At 35.7% G+C, this 27,625-nt stretch overlaps 1 long non-coding RNA gene across 1 annotated transcript in view; it reads left to right on the forward strand.

Annotated features, from left to right (window-relative positions):
* Positions 1 to 210: 210 nt before the first annotated feature.
* Positions 211 to 27,625, forward strand: part of LOC122230287 — a 110,424-nt gene continuing 83,009 nt past the window's right edge. Inside the window, exon 1 of the long non-coding RNA XR_006207368.1 lies at positions 211 to 425. This is a non-coding gene — a long non-coding RNA (uncharacterized LOC122230287). The remainder of the gene's footprint in view (positions 426 to 27,625) is intronic.

The following is a 27,625-nucleotide window of genomic DNA, read 5'->3' on the forward strand; positions in this document are numbered from 1 at the left end:
TGGTGCCTCTGCATGGGGTGTTTTCGGGCCACCACGAAAACTGGGGTTTGCAGTATAGGCGGTAGGAACCAGAGCTCCGTACTGAAAAGACTAGCACCAGGGGCCATCCGGTATCCGGGTCATCCAGGAGTTTCTCACGCCTCCCGCGCAGAACCCTGGAGATCCCGCGAGATCCCAAGATCCTGTGAGATTGGGCTGCCTCAGGGAAGAGTGGTTGGGTCCACAGTGGCTCAGGCCTGTTTCTGCCTTGCTCGGAGCTGCCCTCCATACTCAGCACGTCTCAAAACGTGTCTTTCTGATGCTTGTTCGCAACTTTTTTCTGTTTGAAGTCTGTTTGAAGTCTGACTTTTCTGTTTGAAGTCTGAAACTGGCCCCTTACCCGGAGAACACGGAGAGTGAAGAAACAAGCAGAGCTCCCCATATTGGTAAGTGGCAGTTGAATAAGCAAGATGTTAAGTAGCAGAAATTCAACTGAGTAAAAGTTAAAGATCTAATTGGTTTTATTAAATGATTCATGAATTGGTCAGTAACCTGTGAAATAGAGGGGCACTCTGAGGTGTTTATAAGAAGTAAGTTTTTATAGAAGGAGGGAGGGGCAAGAAAGTTATTAACAAAAGAAAAGGATTGTTTCCTGCTGTGTGGCTTTCCCTTGGGGGTAAAAGCTGATTATGAGCTAATCTGCGGAAGACTTTGCAGAATACCTCATCTTTTTTGGGGGCATGGAGAGGGCCCAAGTGGCAGACTCATTGGCGCCGATGGAAAAATTCCTGACTGACCGCGTAAGACTCCTTTTCTGGGGGGGACTTTGAAACTGCAGTTAGATGAGGTATCAAGCCCCAGTTTGGGAACTTGGTCCAAGTGACACCATTTTGGGGCCTGTGTTTTTGTTGTTTGTTTGTCTGTTTTAGACAAAGGGAGCTCACATACGAGGCGTGTCTTGGTGGCTGCAAAATGAGTAAATCTCTGCACCCACACGCTAGAATCTTGAGTTTATATATAAAGAGGACTCAATGGGGTTCAAATGGTCTCAGTAATACATCACTACCTCAAGGCTGCAGCCTTAAAGTGGCTCGTAGTGTGGGAAAAGTGGGTCCAATGCACCTTCCAAGGATGGGAGTTGGGGGGGGGGGTAAGGAGCCTCTCCAATTATCTGGGTCCAGGTTGCTGGTCAACTGGTGGTCGGGTCCTCCCAACGGCTTTTTGACCAGCTCATAAAATCCCACACAGCCCATTTTAGACCATGTGACTTAATCGGTCAGTAAGGGGTTTTATTAGCATGTGAGTGTCTCATTTGGTGGCTGTCTGGCTGCATCGGAGGCAGATGCCACAGCAACAATAGAGACACATGCACGAGAAGACACAGATTAAGATAATGATTCCCAAAATAAGTATGTTTTTTCCACCAAGAGCCCCATGATCTGAATTACTGATTTATTAAGTCCCCTGAGCTGGGGTCAGACAGTCCATGCCTTCACTTGTGTCCTCGTGTGACTTAAGAAAGATGGCATGTTAGCAGAATGATCCGTTGTGAACACACAGTATTCTGTTTGGATAATGGTGCAGGTGCCTCTTTACGAGATAGTAATAATGCCCCAGACCCGTCCTATTGTGGAGGACAGTTTTTCTCATTAGAGACACTGAAATGTTAGGTATAATTTAAGGTGTGCTGGGTGAATTTACTAAGGGCTCTGTATGTGCTGCAATAACCTCTCTGGGCCAGTGAAGGGAACAAAGGCAGTGGCTAAATGATCATACCAGTGGAAGACAGAATGTGCCCGTTTGGCCTTGAGAGAGTGCCTGGCAACTTTTCTTACAGTAGGGCAGATTCTGTCCTATGCTCATGGAAAACCCAGGGTGCAGTGGTCCAACCACCCGGGTTGGAAGCCAGGGCTAAAGATTTGTGCCGCACAATTATTGGGTCCCATTGGTGGCTACCCGGTACATACCTGGGCTGTGCTACCAGTCAGCATCAAACCAGTTGCTGTCCTTTAATGCAGCAGAATGACTACATAGTTCTAGTGATATCCACATCACTGGTACAGTTGGGTTGGTTCTGTTTAGATTCTTCTAGTCCCAACACAGGGGTGTGTGAGTGCTCAAATGTCCATAACCAGAGGTAAACAACACGAACCCATCTCAAATCTGAATGTAGCCACCCATGGCTCTGATGATGGTATTTTAGGACCCTTCCAATTATCTATTTGATTGGTTGCCTGTGTAGCTTGATTAATAGAAAAAAATCACGTCTTCCCTTCTATAAAAATTACATCTGTGGCCCAATCCTTGGATATTAATGTTGCTGCAACTTTAAGAACTTAACCTAGTTGTGCGTTCCATACATGTTGATGAGAGGAAGCAGCACTGTCAGGCATGAAGAGATGGACTGGGGTTCAGGTATGCCAGACTAGAACCCCTCTTTCAATGATGTATGTTCCATTCTGTGTATAGTGCATTACAGCAGGTGCAACTTGCAGGAGGAAAACAGGATTCCACTGGAGATTGAGTAGTTCCTCCTCACTCAGGTGAACTGTAATTCACCCATTTTGGTGGACACCCCATTGTGAATTCCAATAGATCATGCCTTTCCCAGATGATGGGGCTTAGGTGTTCTCAGCAACATAATACGTTGATCCATAGTGAGAGGGCAATGGCTGTTTCCCTCCCTTTCCATACCTCTGTGGTGTTGCATGCCTTGGCAGGAGTTCCCATCTGGCATATGGGACAACATGCCCAACTTGCTTCTTATTGGAAAATATTAAAGCTTGGGAGAGTATTTCAGTCCACTAGGCCAACCAAGGTGGTTTTACTTGTTAGTAATTTAACCTGTGTTAATATTCTATTTTTCCTTTCTACCAACACTGCTAACTTGCGGATTATAGGGGAGGTGGAACCTCCATTCAATGTCATGTTCTTTTGCAGTCTTGCACGTAGTGACCTTTGAAATGTGACCCCTGATGACTGTCTATTCAATAAGGGTATCCGTACGTGGTAGTCAGCTTTTCTAATTGCCTAATGGTGGCAGCCCAGTTTGCTTGGCAACAAGAAAGTTTGGGTTAGGCCACACTGAGAGTCCACACAGACTAAGGCATATTTAAAACTTTCACTCAGAGAGAGGGAGCCAATGTAATCAATTTGCCAAGGACTCAGTGGTTGAGAACTATGGTGCATGGTCCCCAACTCCTTTGGCAGTTGCTTTGGATATTGCTTAGAATACACACGACATATTGTCACTTCATTAATCAAGTCACTGCATCTCAAAGACAATCTGGCATCCTTGGCAATGTACCATCCCACCCAGATACTACAGTAGCAACCCTTTCTAAGCACCCAGTTGGCTCTATCTACCGAATTGTTGGTTGCCTGGGCTTGTACCTGGGGAAGATCATCAGCTTCCTGAGTCTCAGTGGTGGCAGCACCTTATGAGCCAGAACAGAGAAAATAGCAAGAACTGCTTCAGGCTCTTGCAAGTGAACCCAAATATCATTCTACATATTCTGGTTTATTCATGACCATCCTGACCATAGGGTTAATCCCTTTAGAACAGTCCAATGTCATTGCAAAAGGTTCATGGCAGGACTCCTTAATGATCATAAGCCAAAGTGCTAACTTCAGTACACTGGCTGCTGTGATTCGTTCCTGTTTCCATCCAGGTGGTGTCAGTATTGGGCTGAATAGTGACCACGGTCCAGGTTGGTGGATTGCCCCAACTGGACCCATCTCAGTATTCAGTTCCTATACTCTCTCAGTATTTAGTTACTTCTCATTTTTAAATAGATACTGCACCATGCAACTCAATATATTATATAATGACAAAAATAATTACAATAATAGAACTACAAGCCTTGTTATTTGTGATTATGAAAACACAGATATTACATGTTTGTTTTCAATGTCAGCCATTAAAATACCAAAAATTGGGGATGTCATTAAATTCAAAAAAGATTTAGATTTAAATTACACATTGAGATATTAACAAGCATGTAACATTTTCTATCTGAAGCCTAAACTCTTCCATGTTCTCAATTTAATCTACTTTCTGCCTTCAAAAGAACTTGAGAAATAAATGATAATGAATTTACTTTTATCCTTCATGAATACTTTAATGTGGGGTTGACTTATGAGCAGGAAGATATGCGTTCTACCCTATCATGAATCTCAATCAGTAAAATACTCTGAGAATAAATAGCTTTCCCAGTGAAGCAAATTAATTTCTCCAGGACAGCAGGTAATTTAGTTAATCATCTTTTCTACCTTTGTATATAATACCCTGCTCTCCTGAAACAGTTACATTTGCCTTGCAGGAGGAAATTGCTCAACTCCAGAAACCTTTGCTTATTTGACTTACTTTACACTTATATCCTGGGCTATTTTGTTTCGCAGTTTTCCCATCCTAAAAAACAAATATGTATGCCAGTATGTTTTCAACCTCTCTAAATACTTTTGGCTCAAAACACCTTAGCAATTATCAGGATGAATCCATTATTGTACTACTATAAATATACAGATACTCACTTTATTTTCAAACTGAATAAGCTATATATTACACTTAGCTGTCAAATTTCCATTTCAGGAGACTCAATAGGGAGACCAGGAGATGTCATTAATGTAATTTAAAGTAAAGACTAAAAACAAAAATTAGTATGAAATACTCTCCTGCCATTGATTTAACAGAAAAGACTTTAAGAGCAAATGAGCAGTAAAAATATGTCGTAACAACAGGCATAAATTGTTCTTTGTTTTATTTAACCCAGCACTACGACCTACCAGTTTATGAAGTACGGTTATACTCTCGACACCACAGTTTGATGTCACTGATTAAATAATATGGCTGTTAACACCTAAAGCAGTGGTAGCTTAAGCAACACTATAATAAAAAGATTACTATGAGCACATTACATTAGGTAGGCAGTACAATAAAATTTTCTAAGGGTCTCTAAATATTGTAATTTGGAGGAAAATATAAATGATGGTCCATTAATTTCTATATATTTTCTGCTTTATGCAACAGGAATAAAACAAAAGTATCACATAAATAAGTACTTGTGGCAGTAATACATTGAAAAGTATATTGTGAAAAATTTTCATTTTTTCACTAAGAAGATTTTATTTTTAAACTCAGTGGTCTATGCACTTAAATTGCATAGGAATGTAGGGAAATAGAAGAGATAAATAAATAGAAGGAACTGATTCAAAAATAAAACTTGAAGGCTGCATACAAATCACAATGCGTTTCAGAATGTGACATTTATTGTAAATGGCACTGAAACATTAAGAGTTCTGTTGTAAAATTATTATTTTATCTTCCAATTAAACAGGAGCATTCATCAGAGGTTTAAACAAAGTAGTTCACAGAAAAGAAGTATTTCTGTCAGACCAGACAGGGATTAAGGATTTCTCAGTTCTACATCCATCTCTGAAAGGATTCTACCCTCCAACTTGCATTTCATTATCTACAAAATGGCAAACAGCATGACCTATAATTTTATTAACATTGGAAGGGGATGGGCATGCTTCCATTCCTGGCTGTAATCCCATAGTAATCTCTATGCTATCCTAAAATATAAACCTCTGTGTGACTTTACACTTCCCTCTGCCTTTTACATATTAAATCAAAGGCCAGGTCTTGCTTTGTTCCAAAGCATAGTTTTTATCTTATGTTACCTCAAAAGCACAGTATGAAACAGGGTGAGGGTATAGGCGGTATGGTATGTGTGGTGTGGGTGAATAGGAGTGACAGAAGGAAAAGTTAGAGGCGGGGGAGGAGGGAGAGATCTGCAAGTGACTTCTCATGCCAGTTGTAAAAGACTCGATTCATCCAGGGCAACTGGGAATCATAGATACCTCCCAGAATTGTCTGTTCAAAGGAAGGTTGTCTGGGACATATATCACTGGGATCCCATCCTTTCAGTGTTCTTGTTAGGAGGGATGAGAGACGTTAACTCACTTCCCAACTACGCTTGTCTATGGTTTCAGTAAAGAATCTGTGGCAGAAAGCAGAAAAATGTATACCGTGCACTTGCGTTGGCATGCTGAAAACAGGTTGGCCTTGAGGTGAGATGCAGAAAAAGAAAGGATCTGTTACAGAGAGCTCTATCTTTTTAGAAGTCTATATAAATGAAGATAGATAACATCATCATTATGCTGGTGCACCCTCCCCCACCCTTTATTAAAATATGCCTCACACACAATTTATGTTATATCATGAAATCTGACTTTAAGTTGAAAGGATTCTTACCATCCACACTTAAAACAGCCCCTGGGTTTTTCTCTGTGCATGAGAGGAAAAGAAAGGGTGACTGAGAACAGTGGGAAATGTTACACTTAAAGAAGTCTTCTGATATAAATAAAAACCTTAAGAAGGAGATTTAGGAATTTCTGGAATTCCTAAGAGACAAAGGAGAGGACATGCTTTGTTTTTTGGTAAAAGTACGTGATGAACATTCCATTTACTTTTTAATTAATTATCCCTTTGACTTATGCAAATGCTCCAAAAACTGTTTATAAAAAAGCATACTATCATAGTTCTAAACAAATATATTGCAGATAATGGTGAGAAGTACATCTTTATGAAAAGTCTTTATATTTGATAATGCAAGTCCACCAACTTTTTCCTCTTTCAAAATATCTTTTCTGTTTCCGGCCATTACATTTTAATATACAATTTGTACTTAGTTTGTCATTCACACACACTGCTGTAATTAATTTAAATCAGTATCGTATTAAATCTATAGATCAATTTTGGGAAGATCAGCATAAAGTATTAGGTTCTCTATTCATGTATATATGGAATATTGAATTTACTTAATTTTTTAAAGTTTTCTTTGAATATCATTGCATATTTATCTATGTGGAGATCTTGCATATGCTTTGTTGCATGTAATGAGAGGTGTGTGATTTTTAGACTCACACAAAATTTATTGGAAAGTACAGAGAACTTCCTTATCCCCACTGCCCTCACACATGCACATACAATCTCAGTATCAATATCCCATACCACAGTGGTGCTTTTGTTATGAATGATGAAACTACACTGATACATCATTAACACCCAATGCCCAGAGTTTACATCAGAGCTCACTCTTTGTGCTGTATATTCCCTAGATTTTGAAAAATAGATGATGGGCTATATCCCATCAGTAAAGTATGATACAGAATGGTTTTGTTGCCCTAAAACCCCTCTATTCTCAGGGCAGCTGGGTGGCCCAACTGGTTAAGGGTCTGACTCTTAGTTTGGGCTCAGGTCAGGATCTCATGGTTTGTGAGTTTGAGCCCCACATGGGGCTCTGCGCTGACAGTGCACAGCCTGGTTGGGATTCTGTCTCTCCGTGTCTCTCTGCCCCATCCCCCCACGCCTGCCCCCCACCACTTGCTCTCTCTGTCTCTCTTTCAAAATAAATACATAAGCTTAATTTTTTTTAAGTCCTCTATTATCCACCTATTCCTTCCTTCCTTTCCCAAACCCTGTCTACCACTGATCTTTTTACTATCCCTATGGTTTGACTTTTCCAGTATGTCACATAGTTAGAATCATACAGTATGTGGCCTTTTCAGTTTGGTTGCTTTCACTCAGTAGTAAACATTTAAGATTCCTCCATGTTTTTCCATGACTTGATACTACATTTCTTTTTACTTACTGCTGAATAATATTCCATTGTCTGGATGTACCATAGTTTATCCATTCACCTGCAGCTTGGTTGCTTCTAAGTTTTGGCAGTTACAAACAAAACTAGTATAAACATCCAAGTTTGATTTATCATCTAACATCAATTCAACTTTGCAATAAAGTAAACCTTGCCATCCATTATATGTTTTCTACTTATGTGTTGATGAATTCAATTTAATTTTGCTTAACATATTTGAATTTGTATTTATGCCAGTGATTTGGTATTTTTTTTTCTTGCATGGTCTTTGCAAGGTTATGTATGGTACTAATAATATACCAGCTTCATAGTTTCCTTTCTTGTACTGTATTTGTGAAGTTTAAATACTATTGATATGTTAGCCACATAGAATATCTTGGAAATATTCCCTTTTTTTTCTATTCTCTGAGAGTCTCTATGAAATTGGCATTGATGCTTCTTTAAAATATTTTAAGAATTCTCTAGTCAACCTTTTTTGGCAAGGTTGTAGATTAAACCTTGATTAAAGTATTGCATAAATATAGAACCGTTTATACTTCTAACTCCTATTGAATTAATTTGAAAGTCTATATTTCTCAAGAAATTCATTTATTTCATATAATTTAAAACATTTATTGGCATAAAATTTTCCTCTGATATCTTAATATCTAACTGATAGAATCCATTTATTTTCATTCTGGTGAACTATAAATTGTAGCTTTTATTTAGTTTTTGACCAGTCTTTCTAGAGATATGGGCATTTTATTAACTTTTCAAAAAACCAGCTTTTAGTTTTGTTGGGTTACTCTTTTATATGACCAATTTCTAACTCATTGCTTTTGTTATCACCTTTATTATATCCTTTTTTAAATTTTTTTAAAAAATATTTATTTTTGAGAGACAGAGACAGAGCACAAGCGAGGAAGGGGCAGAGAGAGAGGGAGACACAGAATCTGAAGCAGGCTCCAGGCTCTGAGCTCTCAGCACAGAGCCAGACGCAGAGCTCAAACCCACCAACCATGAGATCATGACCTGAGCTGAAGTCAGACACTTAACCGACTGAGCCACCCAGGCACCCCTATTATATCCTTTTTGATGTAGGATATTGATTTTTACCCTCTTTTTCTTTTTTTCTTTTTTAAAGTTTATTTATTTGGAGGGAGGGAGAGAGAGAGAGAGAGAGAGCGAGAGAGCCAGAGAGCGCAAGAGAGGAGAGGAGGAGAGACAGGATCCAGAGCAGGCTCTGTAACATCAGCGCAGAGCCTAATGCTGGGCTTGAACTCACGAACTGTGACATCATGATCTGAGCCGAGATCAGGAGTCCAATGCTTAACTGACTGAGCCACCCAGGCACCCCCTGCCTCTCTTTATTTCTAATAAATGCATTTCAACTGTAAATTTTCCTATAACAATTGCTTTTAGCACTTCCACAAAATTTTATATCGTATTTTCATTATATATCAAGTGTAATTATTTTCAAATTTATATTTAATCTTTTATTATTTGCATATAAGTCAATTCCATAACTTCTAAATATGTAGATGTTTTAGTTATGTTATTGCTAGGTTTGAGTTTAATTCTGTGCTGGGACACCACATTCTAAAAAAAATTATTATTTAAAAAATTTTTGACACTTGATTTATGGCCTGTTGTGGTTTAAATTTGGGCTATGTGTATCCTATTTTGGTGAATGCTCCCTGTGAATTAGACAATAAAATATTCTGCTGTTGCACATATAATGCTTTATATATGAAAATAAAGTACAACTTGTCAATCATATTGTCCAATCCATTATCTACTTACTGATACTGTGATCTTTTTATAATTTACTGATTTTATTTTTAAAATCTGCAGTATAATTAAGAATTTGTTATAATCATCACAACTTATGAATACAGTAAATAAAACATAGTTTTTAAAATATAAACGATCATTTTTTATCTCTAGTAGCATATCTTGCCTAACATTTTATTTTAGGCGATATTGGTATAGCTATGCTAGCATTTGTGAGTGTATGTGTGTGCACACATGTGTATGTTAGCATGACATATCTTTTTGTCATTCTTTTGCTTTAAGTGCTGTATATCTTTAAAAATACATAGTTCATAAACAGTTAATAGTTGTGGTATACTTTTGTAGTGTAGTTACATTATGCAGTTGTTGGGTGACAATTTAGTCTCTAATATTTCTAATTGGAATATTTCTTTGATTGACATTTAAAGGTACACATACTTTTGAGATTAAGTCTGCCACCATACTCTTTGTTTGCTATTTTTCCATCTGTTCTTTGTTCTTTCTCTTTACCTTCTTTTAGATGAATCAAATGCTTATTATTATCCTGTGTATCCCTTTATGAATATTGTGATTATAATTTTAATCACTTTTTAATCAGATTCAACTAAAAAGAGTAATGACCATTTGATTAAAAAATAGGCAGAGGTATTTCCTATCCTTAATAGCCACATGTGAAGAGTGGTTATCTTGTTTGAATGCTCAGATATAAAATGTTTTTATCATCAGAGCTGAAACTAATTCATACACTTGCCTTGAGTGACACCAAGCCTAATAACAAATTTTAATTTTTTCAAACTATAAAACACTTACTGAAATTGACCATTGCCAAGTCATTAGAAAAAAAAAAAAAAATGGGCAGAAGACCTGAATGGACATTTTTCCAAAGAAATGGAACAGTGGCTAACAGACACATGAAAAGATGCTCAACATCACTAATCATTAGGGAAATGCAAATCAAAAGTACAATGAGATATGTCGCATCTGTCAGAATGGCTAGAATCAAAAAGACAATAGTAAGTGTTGATGAGGATATGAAGTAAAAGGAGTCTTCAGACACTATTGGTAGGAATGCAAATTAATACAACTGTGGAAAACAATATGGAAGTTTCTCAAAAAATTAGAAATAGAATACCATATGATCCAGTAATTCAACCAATGAGTATTTGCCCCTTTCCCAAAAAAGAAAATAAAAACACTAATTTGAAAATATATATGCACCCCTGTGTTTATTGCAGCATTATTTACAATAGCCGAGATGTGGAAGCAACCCAAGTATCCATCAATAGATTAATGAATACAAAAGACGTGGTGTGTTTATATGTATATATTTACATACACACATACACACACACACCAGAATATTACTCAGCCATAAAAAAAAAAAAGAAGTCTTGTCATTTGCAACAACATAGATAGACCTAGAGGGTATGTTAAGTGAAATAAGTCAGAGAGAGAAACACAAATGCCATATAATTTCACTCGTATGTGAAATTTGAGAAACAAAACAAAGGAACAAACAATAAAAAGGGACAAATGGTTTAACAAACTGTTAAGTACAGAGAATAAACTTGTGGTTTCCAGAGGGGAGGTGGTTGGGGAGTTGGATGAAATAGATAAATGGGATCAAGAATACAATTATTGTGATAAGCACTGAGAAGTGTATAAAGCTATTGAATCATTATAATTATACCTAAAGCTAATATAATGCTTTATGTTAATTATACATAAATAGAAATAGTTTTTAATCATTTTTAAAAATTTACTGTAATGATTATATATCTTTGAGTTGTTACAGTGCATCCAAAATGAATATTTTTATATTTTAAGAATAGGAAGGACCTAAGACACTTTTAAGGAAAACAACTCTTAAATTCCATTTGTTTCTAGAAAGACATTTATGTACACAGATGCATGTATAATATGCAGAGATGCATAGATCTTTAGTATACAAATATGACTTGGGGGTAAGCAGATCTCCAGGGAAAGTTCATACTTAGTTCATACTCAGTCATTTCTAACTCTTTTCTCTGGGATCTTGGCTTTTCAACTCATAACCACTTCCAAAGTCTAAACCTCAATCTCAGTCTTTCCAGTTTACTTAGAATGATAGAAACACCAAGCTGCTACTTCCCAGAAAGTCTCTATTCTCTCCACTTATTGTATTGGCCTTCCTTTCTCTGCAGTCTTTTGGCTGACTTGATTGCTCTTTGCAATGAGGAGAGTGGCTTTTTTTGAGATACTGGGGGTAATTTTTTACTGACTTTTTCTCAGGATTTGGGTAACATCAGCTACTGTCTCATGTTCAGAAACAGATTTGTCATAGTCTCTTTACATGCCTTCCTGACTTCCCCTTCAGTACCCAGCACAGCGCGTAGCACACATACTTCCTCAATAAATATTAGTTTAAAGAAACATTGTACAAGCCACTTTAATAATACAACCTCTTAAAACTACATGGAAATGAGAACCATGAAAAATTCTAAATCTATGAGTACTTTTGAGAATTACCTGAAATGTGGAGTGAATTCTTTTAAATGAATAACAGTTCAAAGCCTTAACTGTTGTATAAACTACCCACTGTAGAGGACTGACTATAGGATAGATGAGTAAAATAATAATTATAATGTATTACAGTAAATGCATTTATAGATGGAGCAAAGAATCATCTGCGAACAGGGAAGATGAGCATTTGAATCATAATGGAGAGTTTGAGAAGGCTTCCCTGAGGTCAAACTTTGCCTAAAACCTGAAAGCAAATTAATTATCCAGGTAAAGAATAAGGAAAAGGTCATTACAGACAAGAGGAATGACACAAGTTAAGGCCCAAAGGTACGAGAGTAAATCTAAAACATAAGAAAGGGGCATGCAAATGTAACTAAATGCTTGGGGCATAATTGATTCCATTAAATATTAGTCAAATAAAGAAATGATAGAATTATAAATCCTTGACATTTGTTAATCCCGTAGTAATTAGCCCCTCCATATGAATAGCCTGAAGAATGGTTCTGATAAATTATGAAAGATATCAGGATATAGAGGAAGATGGAGTTATTGAGTGGAACTCTCATCCACATTAGCTCATGTGATGGAGAAAGACTTCTATGTCTTCTACAACATATTCACTTCTGCTGCTCTTGGGGACAGTGTGCTTCATTGATCAATCATGTTTCTGCTCACCGCAGAAAGTATTTTCTTATGTAATAGATATTCTAGATACAAGCCCAACACTGCTTTGGACCGTAGGTATGGTCATATCTCCAGATTTATTAGTGTTACAAGTGGTTTAAGGTACAAATTCCTCTTTACTTTTTTGAAGTAGAAGTGTTAATGTGTTTTATAAAAATACAATGTAAACTAAAGAGTTTTCCCCTGCAGAACATTTTTTTTGATTGAAGAATAAGAATATATTATGGTCATACTGCTGCCAAATGGTAAGCACTCATTGTATTGTCCTTAAATATATGACAATGAACCTCAGGTGAGTTGTTGAAAATATCATCATTTGTCAGGCAAAAATCTTACATTTTGCCTCTAGAAAAAGTTCTTGTTCATTTAAATGTATTAAATATAATGTATAAAAATTCTCAGACCCTCATTAAGAGTATCAGACTTCTGAACATCAAGTTTACTTAATACTTCATTGTATTTTGAGTGTACTTGGTACAGTCTACAAGATGGACTGTTACAAATCAAGAAAAGAACACTTTTAACATTTTTATTTATTTATTTTGAGAGAAAGAGTGCAACTGGAGTAGGAGCAGAGGGAGAGGGAACCCCAAGCAGGATCCACAGAACCCAATGCAGGGCTCCAACCCACAAACCATGAGATCATGACCTGAGCCTAAACTGGACGCTTAAACTGACTAAGCCACCCAGATGCCCTGAAAAGAACATTTTTTTTTTTTTTTAAAGAAATACATAAGACCTAAAGAAGGAAATAGCTTTTCAGTTGTTAAGAGCAGCACATAAGAACTTAAAGACCTGGAATAAGAAACCTAGTAACTGTCAGCTTAAACTTGTGATTCAAAACTAGCATTAAAGAATTAGGATTGCCTTATAAGTACAACACAGGGTGTCTAAGGAATAATAAAAGGAATAAGTTTAATTGCCAATATGTTACAAATGGGTTTCATTTTACTACTTTAAAAGTGTTGCCCTATTTTAACATCCTTTTCTAATTAAAAGACACGTTTTAAGAGCTTAATTGTTAATACCACTTCACCCTTTTATTTTAAATTATTGATATGCTTGGGCCTGAGAATACATTTCTCAGGGCACATGCTGCCCCAAATGAATTCAATGGCTAATTTTCTAGGATAAAGACTACTATACAGATCTATAAAAATCAAAGAAGTGGAACACTGCAGACTTTAAACTGTCACCAGTTGTTCAAACTCAGACTATGCTTCATGAAGGCAAATAGGTGTTAAGCCACACATACTGGAGCCTTTTGTAAATGGCCCAGTGATATTTTGTTAAATTTATAAATTACTATAAATTACTTTGATATTGATATCAAGGTATCAATGTAGTTACAGCTATACTTAAGAGAAAATCAGAGATCCTTGGAAGAAAGAGTCTTTAAGATGATTCCTTTATTCTTTTCAGGAAATATACATTTTATTTTAAAAAAAGCTTACCTTTTCTAATGAAACATGTAACTCATTTAAATCAGGACTTGCATCTTTTCAAATACTGCATGTTACTAATACATAGTGACTGTGAAATAATTAAAGCAATAAAGATGTTAATTATTATCAAAAGAATGAAAACAAAATAGATGGTACCTTTATTTTTTAAATCTTTTAAAATAGCATTTTCTTCTTCCTATAATTGGATGTTATAGAATTAAGTCAGCAAAATTAATCAAGCACCATACAAGCCTTTTAGCATCATAGCTCCTAAATTCATATTAAAACCTCTATGACTAATATATCTTCATTGTATGTAATTTTGATGTTTCTAAAATAATGCCTTTATTCCACACTTTTTTTTGCTAAAAATTATTTTTGTTCTAAAACTCTTGAAGTCAGTATTCATCAAAGTGTGCAGTGTCCGAAGGCAGAGAAGCAGTCCAATCATGTGAACCTGAAAAATTGAGAAGAAAACTGATTTTCTCTGCTCTTCTTGCAATACTGACTTTTTTTAGCAAAGTGAAACAATAATAAAGCATTTGAGCTTCCAGAGTAAAGCTTAGTAACTAACAATAAAAATGTTTTAAAATGGATATTTAATAAATTACAGAATGGCAAATAAAAGAAATGTGACAGCTTTTTGGAATTTTCAATTGAACTTTGTGTCTCTCTCCTGCAAATAATATAAAAAAGCACTCCTATAAACTATCAAGTAGTTGTTCAGGCAGTGAAGTATTTTCAGAGCATATCTAATGAAAGTAGAAATGAAAAGCAATGGAAATCATTTGAAGTGTCACTTCGAAAAACTTACTTTAGATATAGTTTGCTTTTATTTTTTTTTCTTCTAAAAGAAAGGTATTGAAAAAGAAATCTATGTTCATTCACCTTGATGTGTGAATAAAATAAACAACCAACTTAATTTTAGATGGTGAATTGGTTAAGATTTTATATCTGTTGAAGGGTTTCATATGTAGTGGTTTAAGGAGAAACAGTACCTAACTCTGTTTATTATGTGTAATTCTTATTAATTATAATAACCAACATGTAGTTAAAAAAACAAACAAACAAACAAAAACTAATTTGGTGCAGACCCTGCTAGATATTTTCTTGAATTTTCTTCTTGGGCTCCATAAAAACTCCATAAAATGACTCCTACTAATTATCCTCATGGTATTGATGAGAAAACAAAACCTGAGAGAATGTGAGGAACTTTTCCAATATCAAAGAGCTCAGAGCTGCTGGACTGGAATCTGAACCCAGGTCTGTCAGCTTCCAGAATCTCGTTCTTATTTTTATGCCATATATTTTCTGTCAGTTTTGAAAATGATTTCTGATAACCCTCACTTTTAAGCAGAGAAACTTTGTTAGAAGTTAGTGTTGTAATAGCATCCACCACAGAATTGTTTGTGACTTGATTAAAATATATTTTCACCACCCATATTGACACCTTTCAGGAAGAGGAGAAAACCGATATATGTTTAGAATATAAACTTTACAATGGCTTAGTTATGTAGTATGTTACTTAAGTAATTTTCATAGTCAAAACCATGTATCCCATTTCCTACCAAATAATATAGGGCTCACAAGTGTTAAACAATTTCCCATTTTTTTAAATGTTCAATCATTTTTGAGAGAGACAGAGCACTAGTGAGGGAGGGGCAGAGAGAGAGAGAGGGAGGCACGGAATCTGAAGCAGGCTCCAGGCTCCGAGCTGTCAGCACAGAGCCTGATGCGGGGCTTGAACTCACGAACTGTGAGATCATGACCTGAGCCAAAGTCGGACGCTTAACCAACTGAACCACCCAGGTGCCTCAAATAATTTCCCATTTTTAATAACTTTGTTTTTACACAGTTTCAGGAGTGGTAAAAATAATTTCCTTATACTCTTCACTTTAAAATTTTGTCATTTTTAGTGTCTGTATGCATATATTATGCATACATCGTTCTTATACCATTTCTTATCAACATTTTACCGATGAGTGTTAGCATCCATTTACCTGAAACTATTATTAATATCATGTTTGCTAAATGGAAGTTTTTAAAAATCCTCGTCGTTCTATCATTCCCGCACATTAAGTGGAATTCAAATCTAAATGCATAACATTCCTTCTCCCTCTTTATATTTTTATTTAAGTATGAATACTTGCATTCTCATTTTATTTATTGGGTTATAATTTGTAGATATTATTAATGCATCAGTCTGTGTTCCTTGGAGTCAGAAAAGCATAAGTTACACAAAAAGGTGGAGGGGGAGTCTAGGAACAAAGCTACAGAGGGCTTATTGAGCCAGTTGAGGCATAACCCTGAACAGCAGGCTATGGGAATCTCCCAGTGTCTGGAGATCAGGCTGGTAGCAAATAGTTTGTGTTGCTGATGTGCTTAATAGTGTTTTGCTGGCTATCATTTGGGATCTAAAATTCATGGAAACCTTGCTTGCTGACGGTTTAGGGCAATTTTAAGGTAAAAATTTGAGTTTCTTTTATTTATTTTTATTAAAAAATTTTTTATGCTTATTTATTTCTGAGAGAGAGAGAGAGGGAGAGAGAGTGGGAGAGGGGCAGAGAGAGAGAGGGAGAGAGAGTCTGAAGCAGGCTCCAAGCTTTGAGCTATCAGCTCAGAGACTGACCCAGGGCATGAACCCATGGACCGCAAGATCATGACCTGAACTGATGTCAAGTGCTTAACCGACTGAGCACCCAGGCATTCCTCTTTTCTGTTTGTTTGTTTAAGTTTATTTATTTACTTAGAGCACAAGCAGGGGAGGGGCAGAGAAGTAGAGGAAGAGAGAGTGAATCCCAAGCAGGTTCTGCACTGTCAGCACAGATCCCAATGCGGGCTCATACTCATGAAATGTGAGATCATGACCTGAGCCAAAGTCGGAAGCTTAACCCAATGAGCCACCCATGCACCCCCCAAATTTGAGAGTTTTAAATGTCACTAAATAATTTGCAGCAGGAATCAGACCAGTTTAATTCTATATCATCTAAGTAGATAAGGAATATGATTTGAGTTAAACCAGTTGATATATATGAAAACCTTAAAAAAAATTTTTTTAATGTTTATTCACCCGTGAGAGACAGAGAGAGACAGAGCACGAGCAGGGGAGGGACAGAGAGAGAGGGGGATACAGAATCTGAAGCAGGCTCCAGGCTCTAAGCTGTCAGCGCAGAGCCTGATGCGGGGCTTGAACTCATGGACCATGAGATTATGACCTGAGCTGAAGTCGAACGCTTAACTGACTGAGTCATCCAGGCGCCCCAGTACATATGAAAATCTTAAACGTGGCCTGACATAAGATAAGCACACAATAATGTAAGTATCTGTTGTTGCTGCTGTTAATGGTGATGTCATTGCTACAGCAAGGACCATTTCCAGATGTAGCCAGAGCTCTGAGATTGCTGAAAATTTGATCCAAATCATGCTCTTCTGCATCGTGTAACTACACCACCATTTGAATTCTCTACTGCCTTAGGCTTCTCTGTTTGCAGATACAAAGTTCCTAAATATTGAAGTTTAAATACTTGGAGGAATCAAATATTAGGCATTTCTGATAACCTTCTATCCATCTCTTCAAAAATACATCCCACCTTCATTCTGTCTTGATCTTACATGACACCAGAAATATATCTGCTGGTACTGCCATAGCCCCCAAAAAGCACATGTGACAACAAAACGTGAGAGAAATCACCATCCAGAAAAATTGCTTGGCCAAAAAGGAGCATGAAATATTATGTGTACAAGCATTTTCTGTGTGATTGATTTGGATGTACAAAGTAAGTAAAATTTCAGGTAGAGATGAATTTAATGGGCTAGCAGATCGCTCTGTTTAATTTAATAACGTGGGCAATTGATGAAAGCACTTTTCAGTTGTTGATTCATTGATATAAATATGGGCCTATATCTGGCAATCAGTGAAATGGGAAGCATTCACTCACTGATGGGGATGATGGGAGAGGAAACTTTGAATACTAATTCTGTTCTTGCTTTCAGGAATGTTTCCTCCCACCTTCGATTCTCTTCCTGGAAAATTATGTCTTTCCTCAAACATCAGTCAAACATGGACACATGAAACTTTTCCTGACTTTCGTGACTACAGTACCTTTTAAATTTACTTAAAGTGTAACCCATGATAGGTTATTTTAATAGGATAGTTAGCAGTGAGATCATGGAAGTTAGTTAATTTGAAGGATGCTCTGTTTCCTCATTGTAAAAAAGAGGGGTGATGTTATACATATCTCACAAGTCTGTTCTTAGGGTTTAAAGAGAGTATGTATTGAAACAGTGAGAAGCATCAGAATGGTAGGAGTTATTTCCATGTAGCTAGACCATGTTTATTTTCTCATATATATAAAGAATATTCAAAGCCCATGTAACCAAAATGCAGTAATTTTGTTATATCTACTCCTACATTCTCAGCTACAGCTATTAAAATTAGCAGTGTTTCTCTGTGTTTCATCTATTTATGTATCAAGGAATGCGCTTGACAATGGAAATGCAGTGATGAGTGGAAACTTTTACAACTCTGCTTTCAGTTTATAGATGTTGGCCAAGAATTAAGCCAGTAAATAAATAGATAAATAGTAGTTAACTATGTGAAATGTGTGGGAAGAGAAGAAATTTTTCTAAGAAGATAAAAACAATATTTGAAATGACACTTAATAGGCGAGAGAATGGCCCATTCAAGGAGTAGATGCTGCCACTGATGGGGAAGGAGGAAGTCGGGTGAGTAGTAGTGCCAGCAACCAGTGTGGCTGGAGCAGGGAGCAAGGAGTGAAATCATGTCAGATGATGGGATAAAGCCGGAATGGATGGCAGATGCCAGACCGTGCACAGCTTTGCATTTATCAGTATTTTTGTACGTATCCTAACAGCAACAAACAAAACCCAGAAAATAAAAATTCGCAGACCGAATGACGATATTTCATGAAGATAAGGAAGATGTGTTAATTTCTTAGGGCTGATATAACAAAGTACCACAAACTGGGTGTCTTAGGTGTAGGGGTGCCTGGGTGGCTCAGTCAGTTAAGCGTCTACCTCTTGATTTTGGCTCATGTCATGATATCATGGTTCATGAGATCGAGCCCTGTGTCTGCTCTGCGCTGACAGCTAGGAGGAGGAACCTGCTCGGGATTCTCTCTCTCTCTCTCTCTCTCTCTCTCTCTCTCTCTGCCCCTCTCCTGTTCATGCGCACTCTCTCAAAATAAATAAACATTAAACGACACAAAAAAAGAATAACAGAAATGTATTGTCTCAACAGTTCGGAGGCCAGAAGTCTGAATCAAAATGTAGGAAGGCCCATGCTCCCTTTGAAGATACTAGGGAAGAATCTTACCAGAACACTTCTCTCCTACCTTTTGGTAGTTCCTTGGCTTGTGCAGTATAACTCCAACCTTCACATGGCGTTTTCCCTGTGTGTGTCTACGTTCTGATTTCCTATTTTTATAAAGATACTAGTCATATGGAATTAGGGCCCACCCTAAAAGCTTCGTCTTAACTAATCACATCTGCAGTGATCCAGCTTTCAAATAAGGTCATATTTAAAATACTGGGGGGTAATAATTCAACACAATTTGGAGGAGTTGAAATTCAGTCCATAAAACGATGTATGTTTTAATGGTGCAAAATTGATCATTGGTATCAAATAAAAAATTTCCTTCTCATCAATGTGTATTTTGTTGGTTTTACTGTTTACTACTAAACATCACCCTGTGTTTACAGCTTATAGTCCACCATATTTGAGATAATCTGAAAGATTTAAATTTCTTTATTTTATAGTCTAAATAACAGTTGAGATATACTTATGTACACTGTATGAAATTAATGCTAGGGTAACTGCATATTCATTTTTCATAAATTATGTAGGCTTCAATTTAACAGATATGCTAGGATTGTCATTTATATGTTTTCTGTATAAAATCTAAACAACATTTAGATGACACTCAAAACTCATATGTGTTCCCCTTACCTTTCATGAGAGAGTAACACTGCCAAAGTGCACAAAATAAAGGACTTGAAAAAAAAATACAGAATTCAGGAGGAAGTGAAGCACGAAACATGATTAAAAAATTCTGGAAGAGAGTAGGAAAACAGAATTGGGAGAGCATAAGAAAAGACAGTAGAAATGTGAATGAGGTAGGACCTTAATGTACCCAATGAAAACAACAACAACAAGATAAACAGGGCACAAGGGCATAGAGGTAAATCAGAAGAAAAAAAGAAGGTTAAATCAACAACACAATTAATGTTAGTATAAAATATTGAGTACTTAATACATTTAAATAACAGATATGGCATCTGGGCAGCTGAAAATTAAAGAGTCCTGAATATTAGGTATAAGACTGGTGAAAATAAAACTTATATGGAACTTCTGGTAGATAAAAATCCTGAAATGTTTCCAAATATAGTGGGGGGGGGGGGATCCCAGAGAATATGAGGGAAAAGACGCATATATAAAAGCAGTATATAAGAGCAGATGATACATAAATAGAATCTCCCAAAAGAAGGAAACTGGAGAGGAAGGATTATTATGTACACACATACACACACGCCGAGTATACCAACATTGTGAGAACTGAAGTGTAGCCTCGATCCTTAGACTGAAAATGACCAAGTGGCTAGAATAAGATCCAAAAAGAGAAAGGAGGTATTCTTATACAATTATTTGACTCACTAAAAATGCCAAGGGTAAAATAAAAAATGAAAGCATATATTGAAAAATTACTTAGGCATCCTCTAAGATGCTGCTAAGATTTAATATCATAGAACATTTCAAGCCCTTATAAAAATATAAATATAATTTATGGGAAATATAAATAATGAAGCCTTTCTGCAAGCAAAAACTTGCCAGCAGTGTGAACTGTGGTTTTATAACACTATGTAAATATGTCCTATGGCCTTTCAGAGGTGCCAACCAGAATGTTCGGTAAGCAAAGTGTTTGTTACAGTTACACATAGATGTTATGTGCCAATAAAAGTCATGTTGCTGCACAGATTATATTCTCCAGCTTGTCATCCTTTCAGCATATGTCATTTAAAATGTGTGAGTGGTGACATCAGTCATAGAAGTTCACTTTTTTTTTTTAGATTTGCACCACAAACATGAATTGGACATGCTGAGACATATAGTAGATACAGAAATTAAGGAAACTGAAGAAAAAAATTGAATGACAAAGAAAAAGATCTTTGCATTCCTTAACTTAGGGAGACATTTGAATAGCTGCAACCTTCAGTTTATGTTTACTATATGGAGACAGTCTAGGTACATTGCACTGATTGAAAATAAAAGTTCAGATTCATATTTTGGGAGAACTGTTTTCAAAGTATTGAAGTTTACATTGCTAAAATAGAACGTAAATTGCAATGGAAGTTATACAACCAAATGAATAGATTACTAAAAATAGAACTTACACTGAGTGAATATGCAGTTCTTTCCTATGGATGACAATACATCGTATCCAATCTAATATAGTCCATAAAAATTAAAATTCCTAGCATTGTGTTTTATAAAGGAAAACATTATCTATCCCTTTTAATATGTCACTCTGAAAATGCAGAGTTTAAATAAAAAAAATGAACTTAAACACATGAAATGTAAATTACCGGTTTTCTAATTTATTTGAAGTTTCATTTACATAATACATTTATTTTACATGCATTCTTGTCCAATGTATGATGTCGATTATAAATGATACTTTAAAAGAATTAAATATATTTCTAAAAAATATGTTAAAAATCAATTGCCAATTGAGAAGGACAGAAATGTCCTTAAAGTGCCTTCAAGTTAATTCTTCATGGTCACAAGGTGAATTTTCTATTGAAAGAAAAATGATTAAAATTAAAATTTTTTCTAAAAGTTTAGTATTAGAATTTTGGATTTAATCTAATTGTGGTCATTGTCTTTCAATGGAAAAGAGGGGGGAAAACAACTTTTTTTAAAGAAGTATTAATAAGTTCATAGTTTGACCAGTTTTATTCATTAAAAATACTGCCATATATTACACAGTAAAACATAGAAATTCACTTAACCAGAAGTCTCAATAAATCAAAAGATCAAAGATGCTTATAAATATATATTTAAAGGTAAAAACAAAAATTTTAAATATAAAATATGTTTTCAGAACAGAGAGTAATGTAAATATTATTTGTTACTTAGACTATATGTACCTAAGTCTGACCAGTCTAGTTTATTACAAATAAACTGTCAGGGACCTTGTTTTTTTTAAAAAGTCCGTGTATATCTAGCATATAATAGTTAAAACAGAAGGACATGTATTTTTACCAACCTATAAAAGTTTTGTTCTTGTTGCTTAGTTTGAGATTTTTTTTTTTACTGTTCAACTAAAAATAGCTTATATAAGACATGCCATAAGCAAAATATTGAATATAATATTAATAAATTAATTGAATTTGCATCCAGAACAATACAAATAGGCCATCAGTTATACATACACACACACGCGCACACACACATATATTTACAGCTCACACATCTGTATACACACATATACACAGCTCATAGATACATACGTACATGCAACTCACATGAAATTATCATATATTTGACATACTGGAATCTAAGATAATTCATCCATTGAGTAAAAAGATCATTTGAGTGTCAATACACAATACCTCTACTAAATAACGATGCCAAGTGACTAAAGTAAAAACAGCATAACAGTCAAGAGGGTAGGTATAAGGGTTGGAGAGAGGATGAACCTTCAACATTGGATAAATCCATTTGACTATATTCATGAATATAAAGTATTGATAAATATTGTTTAAATGTAAGCAGAGTAGAAGCAGCTGCAGCTTTGATACCTAAAAGAGAATAGGATGTCTCTGTCTCAGTTGCAATGCTAGAGGACGTCTAGCAGAAATTTGGCAGGGAGAGTTGATTGCAGGATTTAAATGTAAAGATATAACATAAAGTGAGGAGTTTAACACCAGGGAAATTAAAAAGATATAGGGAAATTCTCTAAAGAAATTATATATGCTTCAGGGGAGAGCAGATGTTTTTATAGTGTCTGTGGTCATCCAGGGTAAGCATTTATTTATGAAATACCCTGTGTGAGGCAGGTGGCATTAGTTTTCTAGTGAGCACTCTTAAAGTGAAGCTGTTTAGTAAGCATGCAGCTTTCACGGAATAAGTGTCCCAATTATTTTTTTAAAGGTGCCTCAGGGGAATAGACTTATATAGACTGAGGCAGAAGTAACACACCTTACTAATTTAAAATAAATAATACAGTACTCCATTCTTAAATATAAATTGACAACCAAGTTGATAGCTTTCAGTATAAAAAGTGAAAATAGCTAGGTAGATAAGATAAACAACAAATTTTTAAAATCTGGTATAAATGTAGAAAAAATACAATTTAACTTATAGGTGAAAATATATGAAAAAACTTTCTTAGAGATCAAAGTATATATAAGTGGTGAAATATATACTCCTTGGTATAGGGTTATAATAATATAAGAACTATAGAAATATAGGATTAAAAGAATATTATGAAGAAATAAACAAATGTAGAGTTAATGGAAGTAAAAATTATGATTGACAGGAACACCTGGATGGCTTAGTTGGTTAAGCGTCTGATTTCGTCTCAGGTCATGATCTCACAGTTCGAGGGATTGGGCCCCCATTGGCCTCTGTGCTGACAGTGAGAAGCCTGCTTGAGATTCTCTCTACCTCTCTGTCCCTCCCTTCTTACATGCACGTGCACACTCTGTCTCAGGAAAAAAAAAAATATGATTGACAAGGAAACCAAAGATTCAAAAGAATAAGAAACTATCTACAGGGGCATCTGCGTGGCTCAGTTGGTTGAGCGTCCAACTCTTGATTTCGGTTCAGGTCATGATCACATCATGGGATTAAGCCTGCATTATGTTCCATGGTTTAGGATTCTCTCTCCCTTTGTCTCTCTCCCCCACTCACTCTCTCTCTAAAATAAATTTTTTTTAATTTAAAAAATAAAAAATTTAAAAAAGAAACTTTAAATTCCCAGTGTGTGGGAATGGATTTAAATTTTTTTTAATGTTTTTTATTTATTTTTGAGAGAGAGTGTGAGTGGGGGAGGAGCAGAGAGAGAGGGAGACACAGAATCTGAAGCAGGCTCCAGGCTCTGAGCCATCAGCACAGAGCCCGATGCAGGGCTCGAACTCACGAACCATGAGATCATGACCTGAGCTGAAGTCGGACGCTTACTGACTGAGCCACCCAGGCACCCCCAGAAATGGATATTTAAAGAAAAGGGGTATGGCCAACTAGTCTTTGACAAAGCAGGAAAGAATATCTAATGGAATAAAGATAGTCTCTTCAGCAAGTGTGCTGGGAAAACTGGACAGCGACATGCAGAAGAATGAACCTGGACCACTTTCTTACACCATAGACAAAAACAAACTCAAAGTGGATGAAGACCTCAGTGTAAGACAGGAAGCCATCAAAATCCTCGAGGAGAAAGCAGGCAAAAACCTCTTTGATCTTGCCCGCAGCAACTTCTTAACACTTCTCCAGAGGCAAGGGAAACAAAAGCAAAAATGAACTATTGGGACCTCATCAAACTATTGGGACCTCTGCACAGCAAAGGAAACAATCAGCAGAACTAAAAGGCAACTGACAGAGTGGGAGAAGATTTGCAAATGACATATCAGATAAAGGGTTAGTATCCAAAATCTATAAAGAACTTATCAAACTCAACAGCCAAAAAATAAATAATCCAGTGAAGAAATGGGCAAATGACGTGAATAGACACTTCTCCAAAGAAGACATCCAGATGGCCAACCGACACATGAAAAAATGCTCACCATCACTCATCATCAGGGAAATACAAATCGAAACCACCATGAGATATCACCTTACACCTGTCAGAATGGCTAACATTAACAACTCAGGCAACAACAGATGTTGGCGAGGATGCGGAGAAAGAGGATCTCTTTGGCATTGTTGGTGGGAATGCAAGCTGGTGCAGCGGCTCTGGAAAACAGTATGGAGGTTCCTCAGAAAGTTAAAAATAGAACTACCCCACGACCCAGCAATTGCACTACTAGGCATTTATCCACGGGATACAGGTGTGCTGTTTCTAAGGGACACATGCAATTTTTATAGCAGCACTATCAACAATAGCCAAAGTATGGAAAGAGCCCAAATGTCCATCGATGGATGAATGGATAAAGAAGATGTGGTATATATATACAATGGAGTATTACTTAGCAATCAAAAAGAATGAAATCTTGCCATTTGCAACTACGTGGATGGAACTGGAGGGTATTATGCTAAGTGAAATTAGAGAAAGACAAAAATCATATGACTTCACTCATATGAGGACTATAAGGACAAAACAGATGAACGTAAGGGAAGGGAAATAAAAACAATATAAAAGCAGGGAGGGGGACAAAACAAGAAACTCATAAATATGGAGAACAAACTGAGGGTTACTGGAGGGGGTGTGGGAGTGGGGATGGGCTAAGTGGGTAAAGGGCACTAAGGAATCTACTCCTGAAATCATTGTTGCACTATATGCCAACTAATTTGGGTGTAAATTTTTAAAAATAAAAAAAGAAAGAGAAGAAAAAGAAAAAAGGAAAAGAAACTATCTACAAAGAAATTCTTCTAAAATTATAAGCAATGATACAAATAAGGAAAATATATGAGAAGTGTCAACACCTGAAAGATACAGTACCTGAGAATAAGAATCGAAGAGTATGTAAGAATAGAGATTATCAATCAGATAATAAAATTTCTAAAAACGTTTGGAAAACACCTTTCTGAGTACTGTATCAAATAATCTGACCCATGCTATTCACATGCTTATAGTCTCATGTCAACAAGAATAAAGAGAACCCAAGTGATACATGTCATTTGCAAAGAAATGCATATCAGATTGGCATAAATCTTGTTATCTGCAAGTCCAGATGCCAGAAAACAATGCAAGAGCTCTTCAAACTTTGAGATGAAAATGGATTGCATATGGATTATATCAAAATCCATAAAAAATGAAATAAAGATATCGAGAGAAGAGGTGAGAACAAGGAAATAGTGGCTTCCATGTGGAAAACAATGCAGAGGGTAATTCCGGAGCAATAGCTTCAGTGCAACTCTGGAGAGTAAATAGGTCAAATTAGAGGTGGAAGACAATGGGTACTAGAAGAGAGGTCTACAGGGAAGAAATAATGATTCTGTTAAATATCCTCGATTTTACCAATCTAGATAAGTGCAAAAATAAAGCAAACCTACTTTTTGTAAGAAGAAACATAAAGTTAATTTAGAAATAGCACGTACATCCAGACACACATGCTCAGACAGACAGACACAAACACAAGGGGCATAAAAACACCTGCTAATTCATATTCAAAGCAAACAATGTGTCAGGGTTTTCAGTAATCAAAGGGTTTTCAGTAATCAGTGTTTAAAAAAAGGAAAAAAGAACAGTGAATGTGTCTCAGAGTCCCAGGATTCATGCAACTTTAGCAATAATAAAATAGTAATGTGATCCTGCAATAAAAAGCAATTACAAAATATATAGAAGAACACATTGGTTTCAAATTTACAGCATATTTAGAGAGAAAGCACTATGACCTTTTATAGATATGGAACCATAATTAACAGACTTGAAAATGTTGAAAATAAATGTAGAACTAATTTAATAAAGGATAAAGATAAGGGTAATAGTAAGAAATAAAGCTCTTTCTACTCCTATACTTCTACAGATTTTAGTTCTATAGATTTTAAGTTCAATAAATTTTAGTATATTTTGTTTGGTCATGCTTGACCTCTCAATGTTTTTGTCTTTGAAAACTGTTTTTGGCTGTTCTTTTGTTGCTATTTCAGATGAGTATTAATTACAATAATTGTGTTAGGTTACTACAAATAAAAAATCACTTTGGTGTTTTGATGAAATTGGCTGGATTACATCAATAGTTTGGGAATAGTGTACGTTTTATAGCACTATATCTAAGTGTTTTTTTTTTTCTTTTCAGTAACTTTTTGTAATATTCTTTAAATAACTCCTGCACTTTTACTGTAACTACTTACAGGGTAAGTTTTTCTGCAAATATGTAAAAAAAAAAAAAAAAAAGATGTATGTAACTTTGATCACTTTGCTAAACATAATTTATAGAACTAATTACTTTGGTTGCATTCCTTGTATTTTATAAGTAAATAATCATAGGATTTATACAAGCAGAATCCTGAAACTTCCTTTCAATTATGTGTATTTATATATTTATGTTATCTTTTTCCACTGGCTCAAATATTAGGAGTACTAATCATTGATAATATCCATGCCTTTGAATGGACTTTTATCCTAAATTTTATTGTGGATTATCCTGTTTTATACATAAAATATTTTGCAGAGTATATTTGTATGATTTCATATAAAATATTTTTATCATAAACATTTAGTTGAATTTTATAAATTTTGGATTTTTTCAATATGACTTTAGTGTATTATTTTGATTAAATACATTAATAAGTTATTTTTAGTAATTATTCCTATCGTAATTAATAAGACATAGGAAATAGTACTCTGCTGGCTTCAGTTTTCTAATGTTTTATTTGGAGCATTGTGTTAATATTTATTAACA

Source organism: Panthera leo, chromosome C2 (genome assembly GCF_018350215.1).
Source record: "Panthera leo isolate Ple1 chromosome C2, P.leo_Ple1_pat1.1, whole genome shotgun sequence".
In the NCBI taxonomy this organism is placed as follows: Eukaryota; Metazoa; Chordata; class Mammalia; order Carnivora; family Felidae; genus Panthera; species Panthera leo.